The sequence below is a fragment of the Gobio gobio genome (genome assembly GCF_949357685.1).
Source record: "Gobio gobio genome assembly, chromosome: 9".
Lineage (NCBI taxonomy): Eukaryota > Metazoa > Chordata > Actinopteri > Cypriniformes > Gobionidae > Gobio > Gobio gobio.
In genome coordinates, this window is record NC_137115.1 from 15,167,903 (window position 1) to 15,179,405 (window position 11,503).

The window sequence follows — 11,503 nt, forward strand, 5'->3', positions numbered from 1 at the left end:
ACCAATCACAGACTGGCTTATCCACCTGGCACACTATTGGCGAGTTTAACACAATGACGGATAAAGAAGCGATGGGACATTGCCCGTTGGTCACGCCTCTTGTGGTCTGATTGGTTGAAGGATTATACAATTGCGTACAGAGTAATTTAATTTATGCTCGTTTATCACACCTCTTGTGCAGTAGAAAATACATAGCAGACTCCCTAGACCAATGTTCAATCTTAAAAATATGCTGCTTAGTTGTGGGGTTTCACAGATGTATCTTAATTTCTTCTTGACAAGTTGCTTGCAACCAGAGCAGTCTTATTTTAGTTTCTTTTTGTTTGGTTGGCAGGTGATAAATACTTAGTTCCAGGTTTTGGAACATTTTACAACACTTCAGCTTGTGATTCTTATCTAGTGGGGGTCATTTTTTAGGATTCTTTACCTAACTGAAGTCTCTGAGATCCTGACACCTTGCACTTCTGGAGACTCCAGGTAGGTTACAGCTTTGGAAAATGGTGGCGCTGGAGACTAAAGGGTTCCTGATGGTTTCACCCTTAATTCTTCACCTTAATTCTTAATTCTTTTGCGGTTAATAGGTGTCTTTTCTTCACCACCTGTTTTTGTCAGATCCTGCTGACCCAACGAGCATTTCACTGTCCAATGGTCATGCCTTAACTGCAATGTCTAGTATTGCATTAGTATTGCATCCTTCTCATGGGCATTTAATACTTTTTGACTTTTCAGTCTGAGTTAAATCTCTTTTTTGGCTCAATTTATCTGTAAAAGAAAACATGCCTAATAATTCTGCACACCTGAATATAAGGTGTTTTTCATTTCCAGCCTTCATGAGCAATTATATATCACTTATACATTATTAAATACTAAATACTAAATCAATAGTAGTTATTAGGATTACTGTGGTTTGGAATTGGTCAAATGTGCCTGGAAAAAAAATATGATCAGAAAATCAACGTGCCTAATAATTCTGCACTCCCTGTAGACTGTAATATGTATCAAAATAGGAGTCCCTCCTTAGTAAGACAGATAATGCAGACCTTAAACGTATCTAAACTCACAGTAAACTTACACAGATGGACCACCTCTCGTCGAGGAGCATTCAAGTGGGACTTAAATATGCCATGGAGAACCCCAGGCATATCGTTTTACCATTTTTGTAGTATAAACACCATCAAACCGATGAGAGCTTCAGATTTTCCAATGTTTCTCTATGGCGCTGAAACTTAAAGATGTCCGAGTTCCGGTCCCCGTGCAACTGATCCTCAACTGCCATTGGCTCATCTGCGTTCGAGGGGAGGGGTTTACCGATAGGTTAATTGGACACATTGAAGTGGAGCATGATCATGCACAAGGTAAGTGTTCCCTATATTAAGGCTTACCCACAATATAGCATGATATATGAAATTTTATTATTAAAAATTCCTAAATAAAAATGTTACTTACATTAGCCTTGATCACATTAAAAGTATTGACCTGGCAAGCTATAAGCTAGTGACCTGCATTATCATTTTTCTTTGTTTATTAGGAATATATGCCGCCCCAAAGAAAGCATTTGCCGCACTTGGGGATCAGTGAGGAGACTGGCTTGAAAAAACAGTTGATGGTGCTGCAGTTAATCTTGGTAGCTAAGAGGGAGTTATAGCTCTTTTACAGAAAGACGCAGGGGATTTCATCATACCCTTTCACTGTATGCCACACAGGTAGGCCTACGTCTTGTACCTGACACCCCAATGCACATTGTATGCTTTTGTGTATTTTCTTATAAAAAGGTATCTATATGTAAATTAATTGAGATGTATCTTTACAGTTAGGAATTGGCCGTGTTGTCGGTCTAGAAGGACAATGCAATGATCCGTCAAGTGTATGATATGCTACATTTCATGTGGAAGTCCTATCATTTTAGTCCCAAATCAATGAGGGAGCTGAAGGCCATTGGAGAGGACCTGGGAGTGGATGTGTTAATCTCTGGTGGGGTTAAAGAAACATGAAGGCTTCCACATGTCTCCAGGGCCCTGGAGACATTCCTCAGACCCGGACAGAATGGCCATCAAGGCCAGTTCACTGCAGTCCACTGTCATATACCCCTTTTCCACCAAAGCAGAGCCAGAGCTAGATCGAAGCCAGAGCCTAGTTTCAAATCGGTTCTTTGTGTTTCCACACACAAAGCCCCAGCTCCGAGCCAGGAAAAGTGGTTCTTAACTAACACCAAAACATTGCTGGGCTAGAACAGGGCTAGAAGTAAGAACCGCACTGGGGGCGGGGTCAACAAGACCAACACAAACTTGAGATCCGCCATGTTTGAAATAGCAGCTAATGGAGCTAACAGCTGCTGTTCGTTTGTAATCTCCGTCTATACAAATTATGGCGAACTACATGAATGCGTTGGATTTGCTGTGTTTGCGTTGTGTTTTGATGCCGATGTAGGATCGTAAAGCCATGTGAATGAATAGTAACGCAACGCTTGCATTGTTGATGGAAGGCTTGTTCGCAGCGGTGCTGTGCAGAGACCGATCGCCGTATGATAACGAGTCCAGCGAGAGCATATGACTCCTTATGCTTTTGATTCACTCATGCGTTTTTTTATATCATACGTGGATTGGTCTGCGCAGTGACGATGCATCTCGAACAAGCCTGGTGTGAGTGTGTGTTTCCCGCTGCCCAGGGTTGCCAGGTTTTCACAACAAACCCGTCCAATTGCTACTCAAAACAAGCCCAATTGCGTTGCAGGGGGGGATTCCCCAGTAAAAATCACATTTGGGGGTAAAATATGTGTTTTTTGGCATGGTTGCCTACTAAAATTCGCAATATGGGGCTAAATATCACATAATTAGGGTCGCTTCATCCCGCGGACATGAAAAAACAGCCCGCGGCAAAACCACATACTTGGCAACATTGCCGCTGCCTCGCTAGCGTTGCTGAGAGAGATGAGACGTAAACAGTGACGCAAGACATGGCTCTGTTGTGGCTCTCAGCAGGTGGAAAAGCAAACCGGTTCCTCAGTCGAACCAACTATGAACTGGGACTAGCTCTGGCTCTGAATTAGCTCTAGCACTGCCTTGGTGGAAAAGGGGTAATATAGACCATTTGGCAGGGTCATCTGCCAATGCATATGTTGCAGGCCGAGCCACAAATGTCAGTGGATTTTCACAGGAAATTCATTAAATTAGTGTCACTTTAACTTCATTTTCCCCCCAGAATTTAGTTTATCCATGTTGTATCTGAATAGTTGCTGTGGTTGTGATACAGGTCAAGAAATCAATTTGAATAGAAGATGGAACTTCTGTGGCTTTTTGTCACATTCTGGCTGATGTTTTTGCTGGAATAAGCAAGTTTAGTCTCCTACTTCAGAAAAATGAGACCATTCTACATCAAGTAAGGGAGATGAATGGGATATAATTTTAACTTATATTTGTAATTAGCTTCAACTATGTATTTGTAAAAGTGCTTGATATGTCTAAACAGGCAGTTTGTGCTCTTGTAAATCTGCTGGTGACCACAGAGGTGATGGCTGCAATACCTAAGCCTGACGGCAGAAAAGGCAGCAGAATGAGCAGGGTCACGGTGAAATGCCAATCTACAAATTTCAGGTACATTTATGGATTTGTTTCTGATATATGAAATACTAAAAAAAAAAAAAAAAAAAAAAGTTAAAATATCAAACTCACCAAAACTATTAATCGCCAGGATGTTCAAGGACAAGACCTACCTCAGCCTTTGGGAGCTGATGTTAACCAGAGAGCCATAATGTTCAGAGTTCAGAGTGTAATGTTCATTTCGATATCAATGTCAATGTCAACTTTGATATCTAAGACAACTTTGACAGCTTGTACATGATCCCAAGTTTTAATGTGTTTTGCATGTTTTTCAGAACATACTGAACATACACCTTGTCCACATTCTGCTGGTCCTCCCTGTCATCTGCTGTTTGTGAGAGAGGCTTCTGTTCACAGAAGAGAATCAAGAGTTACCTGCGGGGTTCCTCAGGGGTCAGTCCTTGGCCCCATTCTCTTCATCATTTACATCCTCCCCCTCGGCCATGTCATTAGCCGCTATGGAGTCTCATTTCACTGCTATGCTGATGACACACAACTGTACATGAAATCAGAAACACACAACTCCATTTCAACAACATCATCTCCGTCTTCAACACTCACCGCCTGTCTGGAGGAGATAAGGATGTGGATGAAGCACAACTTCCTCCAGTTAAACAGCTCTAAAACTGAGGCAATTCTTGTTGGCACTCCATATCAAACCCAGTCTTCCTCCATAACTGGTATAACTATCTCTGGTCATGACGTTCCCCTCTCCACAACTGTCACCAATCTTGGTGTAAGATTTGATCCACAACTCAGCTTTGAAGCCCATATCAAAAACCTCTGCAAAACATCTTTCTACCATCTCAGAAACATTGCAAAACTCCGTCCAACGCTATCCTTAGCAGATGCTGAAAAACTGGTCCATGCCTTTGTCTCCTCCAGACTGGATTACTGTAACGCACTTCTCACCGGGATCCCTAACAAAAGCTTGCAGAGACTGCAGTACGTTCAGAATAGTGCTGCTAGGATCCTGATGAGAGTTCGAAAATACGATCACATCACACCCATTCTCCATTCACTTCACTGGCTTCCTGTTACCGCCAGGATTGACTATAAGGTCTCCCTTCTAACCCACCAGTGCATCTATGGAAATGCCCCCCCCCTATCTGAAAGAACTACTCACACCTTCAACTACAACTCGATCAACAAACTCAAACCGCCTCCTTCTCCCCAAGACAAAGCTCAGCACTATGGGTGATCGGGCTTTCTGTTCTGCCGCTCCTCGGATTTGGAATGCCCTCCCCGACCATCTGAGGGCACCTCAAACTACTGAGACTTTTAAAAAAGGACTAAAAACATTTCTTTTTAGGAGAACTTATGACTTTTAACCATTCAGTCTATTAGTATTTTATCCTTCTTAAATGATCTTAACTGTAGCACTTTGAGATTTGTTCCAAATTTAAAGTGCAGTACAAATACAATTTATTATTATTATTATTATTATTATTATTAAGTCAGATACCAGAGTATCCCTTCACACAGACACAGTAGAAGATTTGATAAGAATCAGTGTGAAGGGGCCCTGTTTGGAAGATTTTGATGCCAGGGAGTGCACCAGTGCAACCAAGACAACAAGTTAGTCTGGAGCCCTGCCCCTAAGAGCGGCTTCCAGATGCTCAAAGTACCGGTGGGAGGTAAAGCGGAGGCGGAACAGGGGGAGGGATGGTGGGCCAAGCCTGTGCATAGTGACAGGACATGGGCGATGGCAAAGCAGTGGCGGGCCTGGGCTGAGGAGCATGGGAGGACCTGGGGCGTGGAGCATGGGAGGACCTGGGCAGTGGGGCATGGGAGGACCTGGGCAGTGGGGCATGGGAGGACCTGGTGGGCTAAGACACTGCCTGGCCGGCAGTTCAGGAAGCCAGGGCGGCGCAGGCAGTTCAGGAAGACATGGAGGCGTCGGCAGTTCAAGGGACCATGGCGGTGCAGGCAGTTCAAGGGACCATGGCAGTTCAGGCAGCTTAGGGAGCCAGATAGTCGCAGCCTCCCCAGCCTTATCAGGGTACCCACAAAATGTTCTTGGGCAGAGCTATAGGGTTATAGGCTGGAGCAATCACTGGACTCAGGTCAGGGGCTAGAGTCCCCTCTGGATGCTGGTCAGGGGCTGGAGTCCCCACTGGTTGTTGGTCAGGAGACAAAATCTTCTCTGGAGTCTGGATGGGAGACAAAGTCCTCTCTGGACTGGGGACAGGGACGGATGTCCTCTCCGGAACCTGGACAAGGGCGGATGTCCTCTCTGGACTTAGGACAGGGACGGAAGTCCTCACTGGACACTGGTGAGGGGCTGAAGCCGATGTGTGTGCAGCCCAGTCACACAAAATGGCTGTTGACATAATAGGCAGTGCTTCATTGACAGGAACAGGCACAGGTTCAGGAACTTCTCTCTCGGGGACAGGCTCTGGCTTGGCAGCAGGCTCTGGCATGGCGACCATCTTGGCAGAGGGGTCTGGCGTGGTGGCCATCTTGACTAAAGACTCTGATGTAGTGGGTACAGAGTGAATGTCAACGACACCCACTGTAAACGCCGCAGTCAATGAAACTCTCCAGAGTCCATTCAAGGCCATTAAGTGGCATCACCAAATATAGCGGTTCACTCAGTCCTCGAAAAAAGTCTCTAAGAGACACCTCCTCAAAGTCCACTTGAGGGGTGAGTTCCAAAAACACTCAATCAATATTGCGTCCTCCTTTGTAACCCCTCCTCTTCGAACCGCCCGCTCCAAGCGGGGCTCGAACCCGGGTCCACCGGCATGAGAGTCGGATGCTCTAATAAGCAGGCTAAAAGCTGCAACCTCTAGCGTCAGTCGCTAGAGCGTCTTTTGAGATCAGAGGAGTGAGGTTTACTCACACATCAACTACTAGCTGGCTCTGTTACACTTTTTTGGAGACAAACTGCTGGATCCATGGTGTGGTCAGTTATTTTGTTACTCTGGTGAAGGTTGAAGCAGAGGAGAAAGCAGGATCCTAGTGCAGTAATATTTTATTCAATAAACTCAAAATTTACAGATACAAAATCACTGGGAACATGAACAAGACTCAGGAATGGAACCCCCAACATCATGCAACGATAAGAACTGAAAAAGAACAATACTGAACACAAGGTTTAAATACACAGGCAAACAGATCTGGGAAACGAGACACAGCTGACAACACTAAAGGCCCGGGTATACTTCGGCCGTCCGCGTTTGTGCACCGCCCGCATGACGTAATTTCCGTCATTTGGAGGGCTCGCGGCCGGCCGCACACCCCGTCCGCGTGCAGCCCAAATTTTGAGACCGCGCGGACTGTCCGCGTGCAACAGCGCATGCGCCAGCAGTACAGAAGAGTCCACTAGGTGGCAGTACGCACAGTATTGAGCACAGTGTTCAGCCGTCAAAGAAGAGTGTGAAAAGACCGGTTTAAAAACAACACGCTTGAAAAAAAAGAGAGAACTTTTGATTCTTCAGTGTTTCTTCCAAACTATGTTGCAATGATGGATGCACTACAGTTCTTCTCCGATCATGCCCAGTGAATGTCCCGTTGATGAAAGGACTCTGCTGCCCACCGATGTCTGGTAGAGCGTAGACACTTTTTTACTGCGCATGTGTCGAACGCGATCATCCGCGCGCATCCGTTGTGTAGTATACTTTGAAAGACGCGCGGACAGGGCTGCGCGTGTGACGCGTCCGGGCGCGGTAAGTGATTGTATACCCAGGCCTTAACGAGACATACCTGAACTGAGACTCAAATCAACAAGACAACTACAAAAACTACAACACATGGAGCAAAACAGGAAACAACAAAATAGTACACAAAACACAAAGGGATTTCATAACCAGTGATGGGAATAACGGCTTCCCTTTCGAAAGGGAACTCTCGCTGCGTCAGCTGACGCTACGGGGAACGCCCTCGGCGTGACTGGTGTCTGAAGCTACTATCGAATCACGTCAATCCTTTTGACCGGCGACAGCCAATGACATCATCAATATGCGACCCGGAAGTATATAAGGGCGCCGTGCCAACACATACACATCTTTCTCGTCTTCAGGGACTGTCTGTTTGAAGTGCTATACGAGTTAAGGTAAAACAAATTCATTAATTAATATACAAGTGTGTATTTACTGCCTGGGATCAAGAGCATGCACAGTCAGTTCATTTGAAGTTGTTTGTGTGTAAGTGTGAGCGGTTTTCAATCTGAGATCGCTCCACTCTAGTCTGGCTTTTTTCTTGAGGGAAGAGAGTTTGGCATCTGGGACTGGATGATGCTGTCCCGCTCATGCTGAGGCTGAGCACTGGCATGCATCATGGGTTCTCAGATGCAGCTCGCAGATCGTCGCGAGAGGTTATATTCCTCTCGGACGATCTGGCGGCTAACGAGACTAATCAGCAAGTGCTCTTAGGGATGGCTGGTGAGAGTGGTATGAATCCTCTCAGCCACCCTGACCGTGTATGCTGAGCTGATGAATGTTATGGAACACACTGCAGGCAGGCTGCGGCTGCCATGTTGCCGCTTTAGAGGAGAGATCGCTCGTGATAGATTGCACAATCGATTTCTTTTTGGCCGTAAACCATCAGCTCAGATGAGCCTTCCATTCCTTCCTGATCTTCTTACAGAGATCGAGAGGGCATGGAAGAATCCATATTCGACCTGATGTTCATCGACATCAGCGTTTTAACTTCGCTGATGTCGAGGGGATAGGGGAATATGAATATGTGTTGATGCTACCGACTGGCGAGGAAAGTTTGCGAACTTTTCTCGCATTTTGTGGGCATCAACACTGAGAGCTCAAACTCTGCCATCTACCTCTCTAAATCACGTTGTGCTTTAATGGCAGGGCATACACGGCAGCAGGTCAGGCTGGTGATGCTTTTCACACCATGGCTGTGTTTCAGGCATACCAGGCAGATCTGCTGGGGGATCTCGATCAGGGGTAGGTTTTTTAACCCCTGATGCGGTAGTCGAACTGCGCCGCACCACAGGTCTAGTTCTCCGTGCCACCAAGCAAAGCAGCTGCCGCGATCGGCTGATAGTGGGCGGCGATGGTGGCCTCGGAGAGACATCTGTGGTCGAACTCAGCGGATATCGTGGAGAAAGGAAAGAGCTTTCTCCACGATGCACCGCTTTTTGCCTTACAAACTTTTCAATAAAAGAGACGGCAGCGTTTAACCTGCGTACCGCTGAGATCCGGATCCGCGCCCAGGCAGGCGGGAGTGCCTGGCCCGTCATGGCCCGAGGGCTGGAGACGGGGCCAGAGTACCAGTATGGCCTTTCATGCGCCCCCTCATAGGAGTAGGTCACAAAAGAGGCGGGTTTCCCGTAGGAAGAAGGATCCCTCATAGTTTTTCTTCATAGAGCGTTTCTCCAGGCGCTTCTTACATCAGGCCTGGGGCGGCCCGCCTTGGCTTGATCAGTGAGAGCGCCCTTTCAGGCTTGCAAGGGCGGTAGAACACCGCGGTCATATGAGAACTGTGTGGCGAGTCTTCGCTCTACACGCCGCAGGTGAGAGTGGTCTATTTTGTGTGATAACGCTAAAATATGTGTTTCTTACAGACCTTTGTTCCCTGTATAGAGTGTGGGTTTACGCAACCATTAGGAAGGAGGAGTTAACTGAAGTTTCCCCCTGTAGGTGGCTTACTGCAGCACCAGGAGCTGGGCTGTGGAGGTGAGCGTGTGTTGGCTTTCCCTTGGCGGTCAAGATATCGCGAGGCAGGCCACCGCTCATGTATCATATGTATGTAATTAGGGCCTCCTCTCATGGTGAGAGTGGTGTTTAGGCCGCCGCTCTTTTCTTTGAAATGTTTGCGGAGTACTAAGCGGTAGCACGCCCTTCTGGGAGAATGGAGTGTTTGTCTACCGCTTAGGGTTACTATGTGTCTTTGGTTTCCCTAAGCCACTGCAGGTTGGAGTAGTTTGTCTCTTTTAGAGTGTGTTTACTAGAGACTGACGCTGGAGCGTCAGTTGGGATGTGGATGACGGAGGTGCGTTGCTGAAGCACGGTCACCTCTGGCTGTTCACTACGTGATTCTGAGCCCGTTGTTCCATCCCTGGGTAAATGTCAGCCTCCTCTCATTTGAGAGTCGTTTGGTTCAAGTAGCAGCCAGTTTTCATTAAATGTCTGGCAGATACGTTGGAAGTCTATTGTAAGACTCGTTACAGCTTGTAGGCTTTGGAAGCCTCCCTGGGAACGGGTCCCCATAGCAGTGCAATGGGTAGCTATTAGTCAGCCAGTGGTCTAACTGTCAAGGTTTTCGTAGCAGTCAGTGTAAACTTGGGGAGCTAGCAGGGCTTGCTATCAGGTAGTAGGCCTCATCAGGCCTCCTTGAGGGTGAGGGCCGATGTGTGACATCGGTATGGCTAGCCTGACTGGCTATCAGGTGGTAGGCCTCATCAGGCCTCCGTGAAGACGAGCCCACAGGGTCTTCTTTGTTACTCTCACATTGTGCAAAATGTTTGTTATCAGTTGGCAGGCCTCTAAAGCTAGGCCTCGCTGGAAGAGTGCTCTGAGTCTCAGTCACTTGACGGTTAGCACGGTGAAGTTAGTGCTAGCCTCACTATGCCTCCCTAGTAGGCTTGCTATCAGATAGAAGACCTCATCAGGCTTCTTTTTGAAGGTGAGCTCCCGGAGTAGGATTCTCGGGCAGCTAGCATGACTTGCTATTAGGGTAGGCCTCACCAGGCCTCCTGGAGGGCAAGTATCGATGCGGGGCATCGGGGAAAAAATAGCCCGGCTGGCTATCAGGTTACAGGCCACAGTAAGCCTCCCTGAGGGTCGGCTGTCAGGTGGAAGGCCTCAGTCAGGCCTCCCTTGAGGTGAGTACCGATGTGTGGCATCGGGAGTATTTTAGCTTGGCAGGCTATCAGGTGGTAGGCTCAAGAAGAGCCATTACGCTCCCCTGAGGGTCGGCTGTCAAGTGGAAGGCCTCATTAGGCCTCTTAAATAGGGAACATTATCAGTTGGAAGGCCTCGACCAGGCCTCACTGGAGGTAAGTACTGATGTTCACATCGGGACAACTAGCCTGCCGGCTAGCAGGTTGTAGGCCTCATCAGGCATCCCTGAAGGCCTGTTGTTAGTTGGAAGGCCTTAACTAGGCCTCTCCAAAGGCGAGCACCGGCGCACGGCGTCCGGGTATGCGGCCTAGCAGGTTATCAGGTGGAAGGCCTTACTAGGCCTCCCTGAGGGTGAGTTCCCAGGTTGTGGTCACTCGAACAGTAGCATAAATTGCTATCTGACAGTAGGCCCGCACTGGGCTTCCCCAGAGGCAGGTGGTAGGCCTCACCAGGCCTCCCTAAGGCGTTCCTGGGACCCAGTCACCTGAGAAGCAGTTAGGAGGCGCAAGCAGGTAGTAGGCCTCTCCAGGCCTCCCTAAAGGCTGGCTATCAGGTAGTAGGCCTCACTAGGCCTCCCTTGAGGGCGAGTTCCTGAGTCAGGATGCTCAGCTAGCCTATGTAGCTTGACTGTCAGGTAGTAGGCCTCCATTAGGCCTCCCTGAGAAAACGAGTTTCCGTTTTCCAGCTACCTTGACAGTCAGCTTCAACTGTTATCAGGTGGTAGGCCCCACGGGACCTCCCTAGACGTAACCTCAGCAGTTAGCATGCTTCGCTGGCAGGTGGTAGGCCTCACTAGGCCTCCCTGAAGGTGAGCTTGAACGCTCTAGAAGTCGGCATATATTGCTGTTAGGTTGTAGGCCTCTATAGGCCTCCCTGGGGAAAAACCCGCTATCAGGTAGTAGGCCCACGGGGCCTCCTTGAAGGCGAAGTTTAGGCACTTCTCGGTTACCAGTTCTCTGTGGTAGAACTTATGGTAGCTTGGCCTACAGCTGGGGGTTACCCGCCAGGCAGGTTCAGCTGCTCCCCTCACTGAGGGTCGTCTATGAGCACACAGCCGCCTGAGCCTGGTCAGACGGTCGTAGGCCTCTCGTGAGGCCTCCC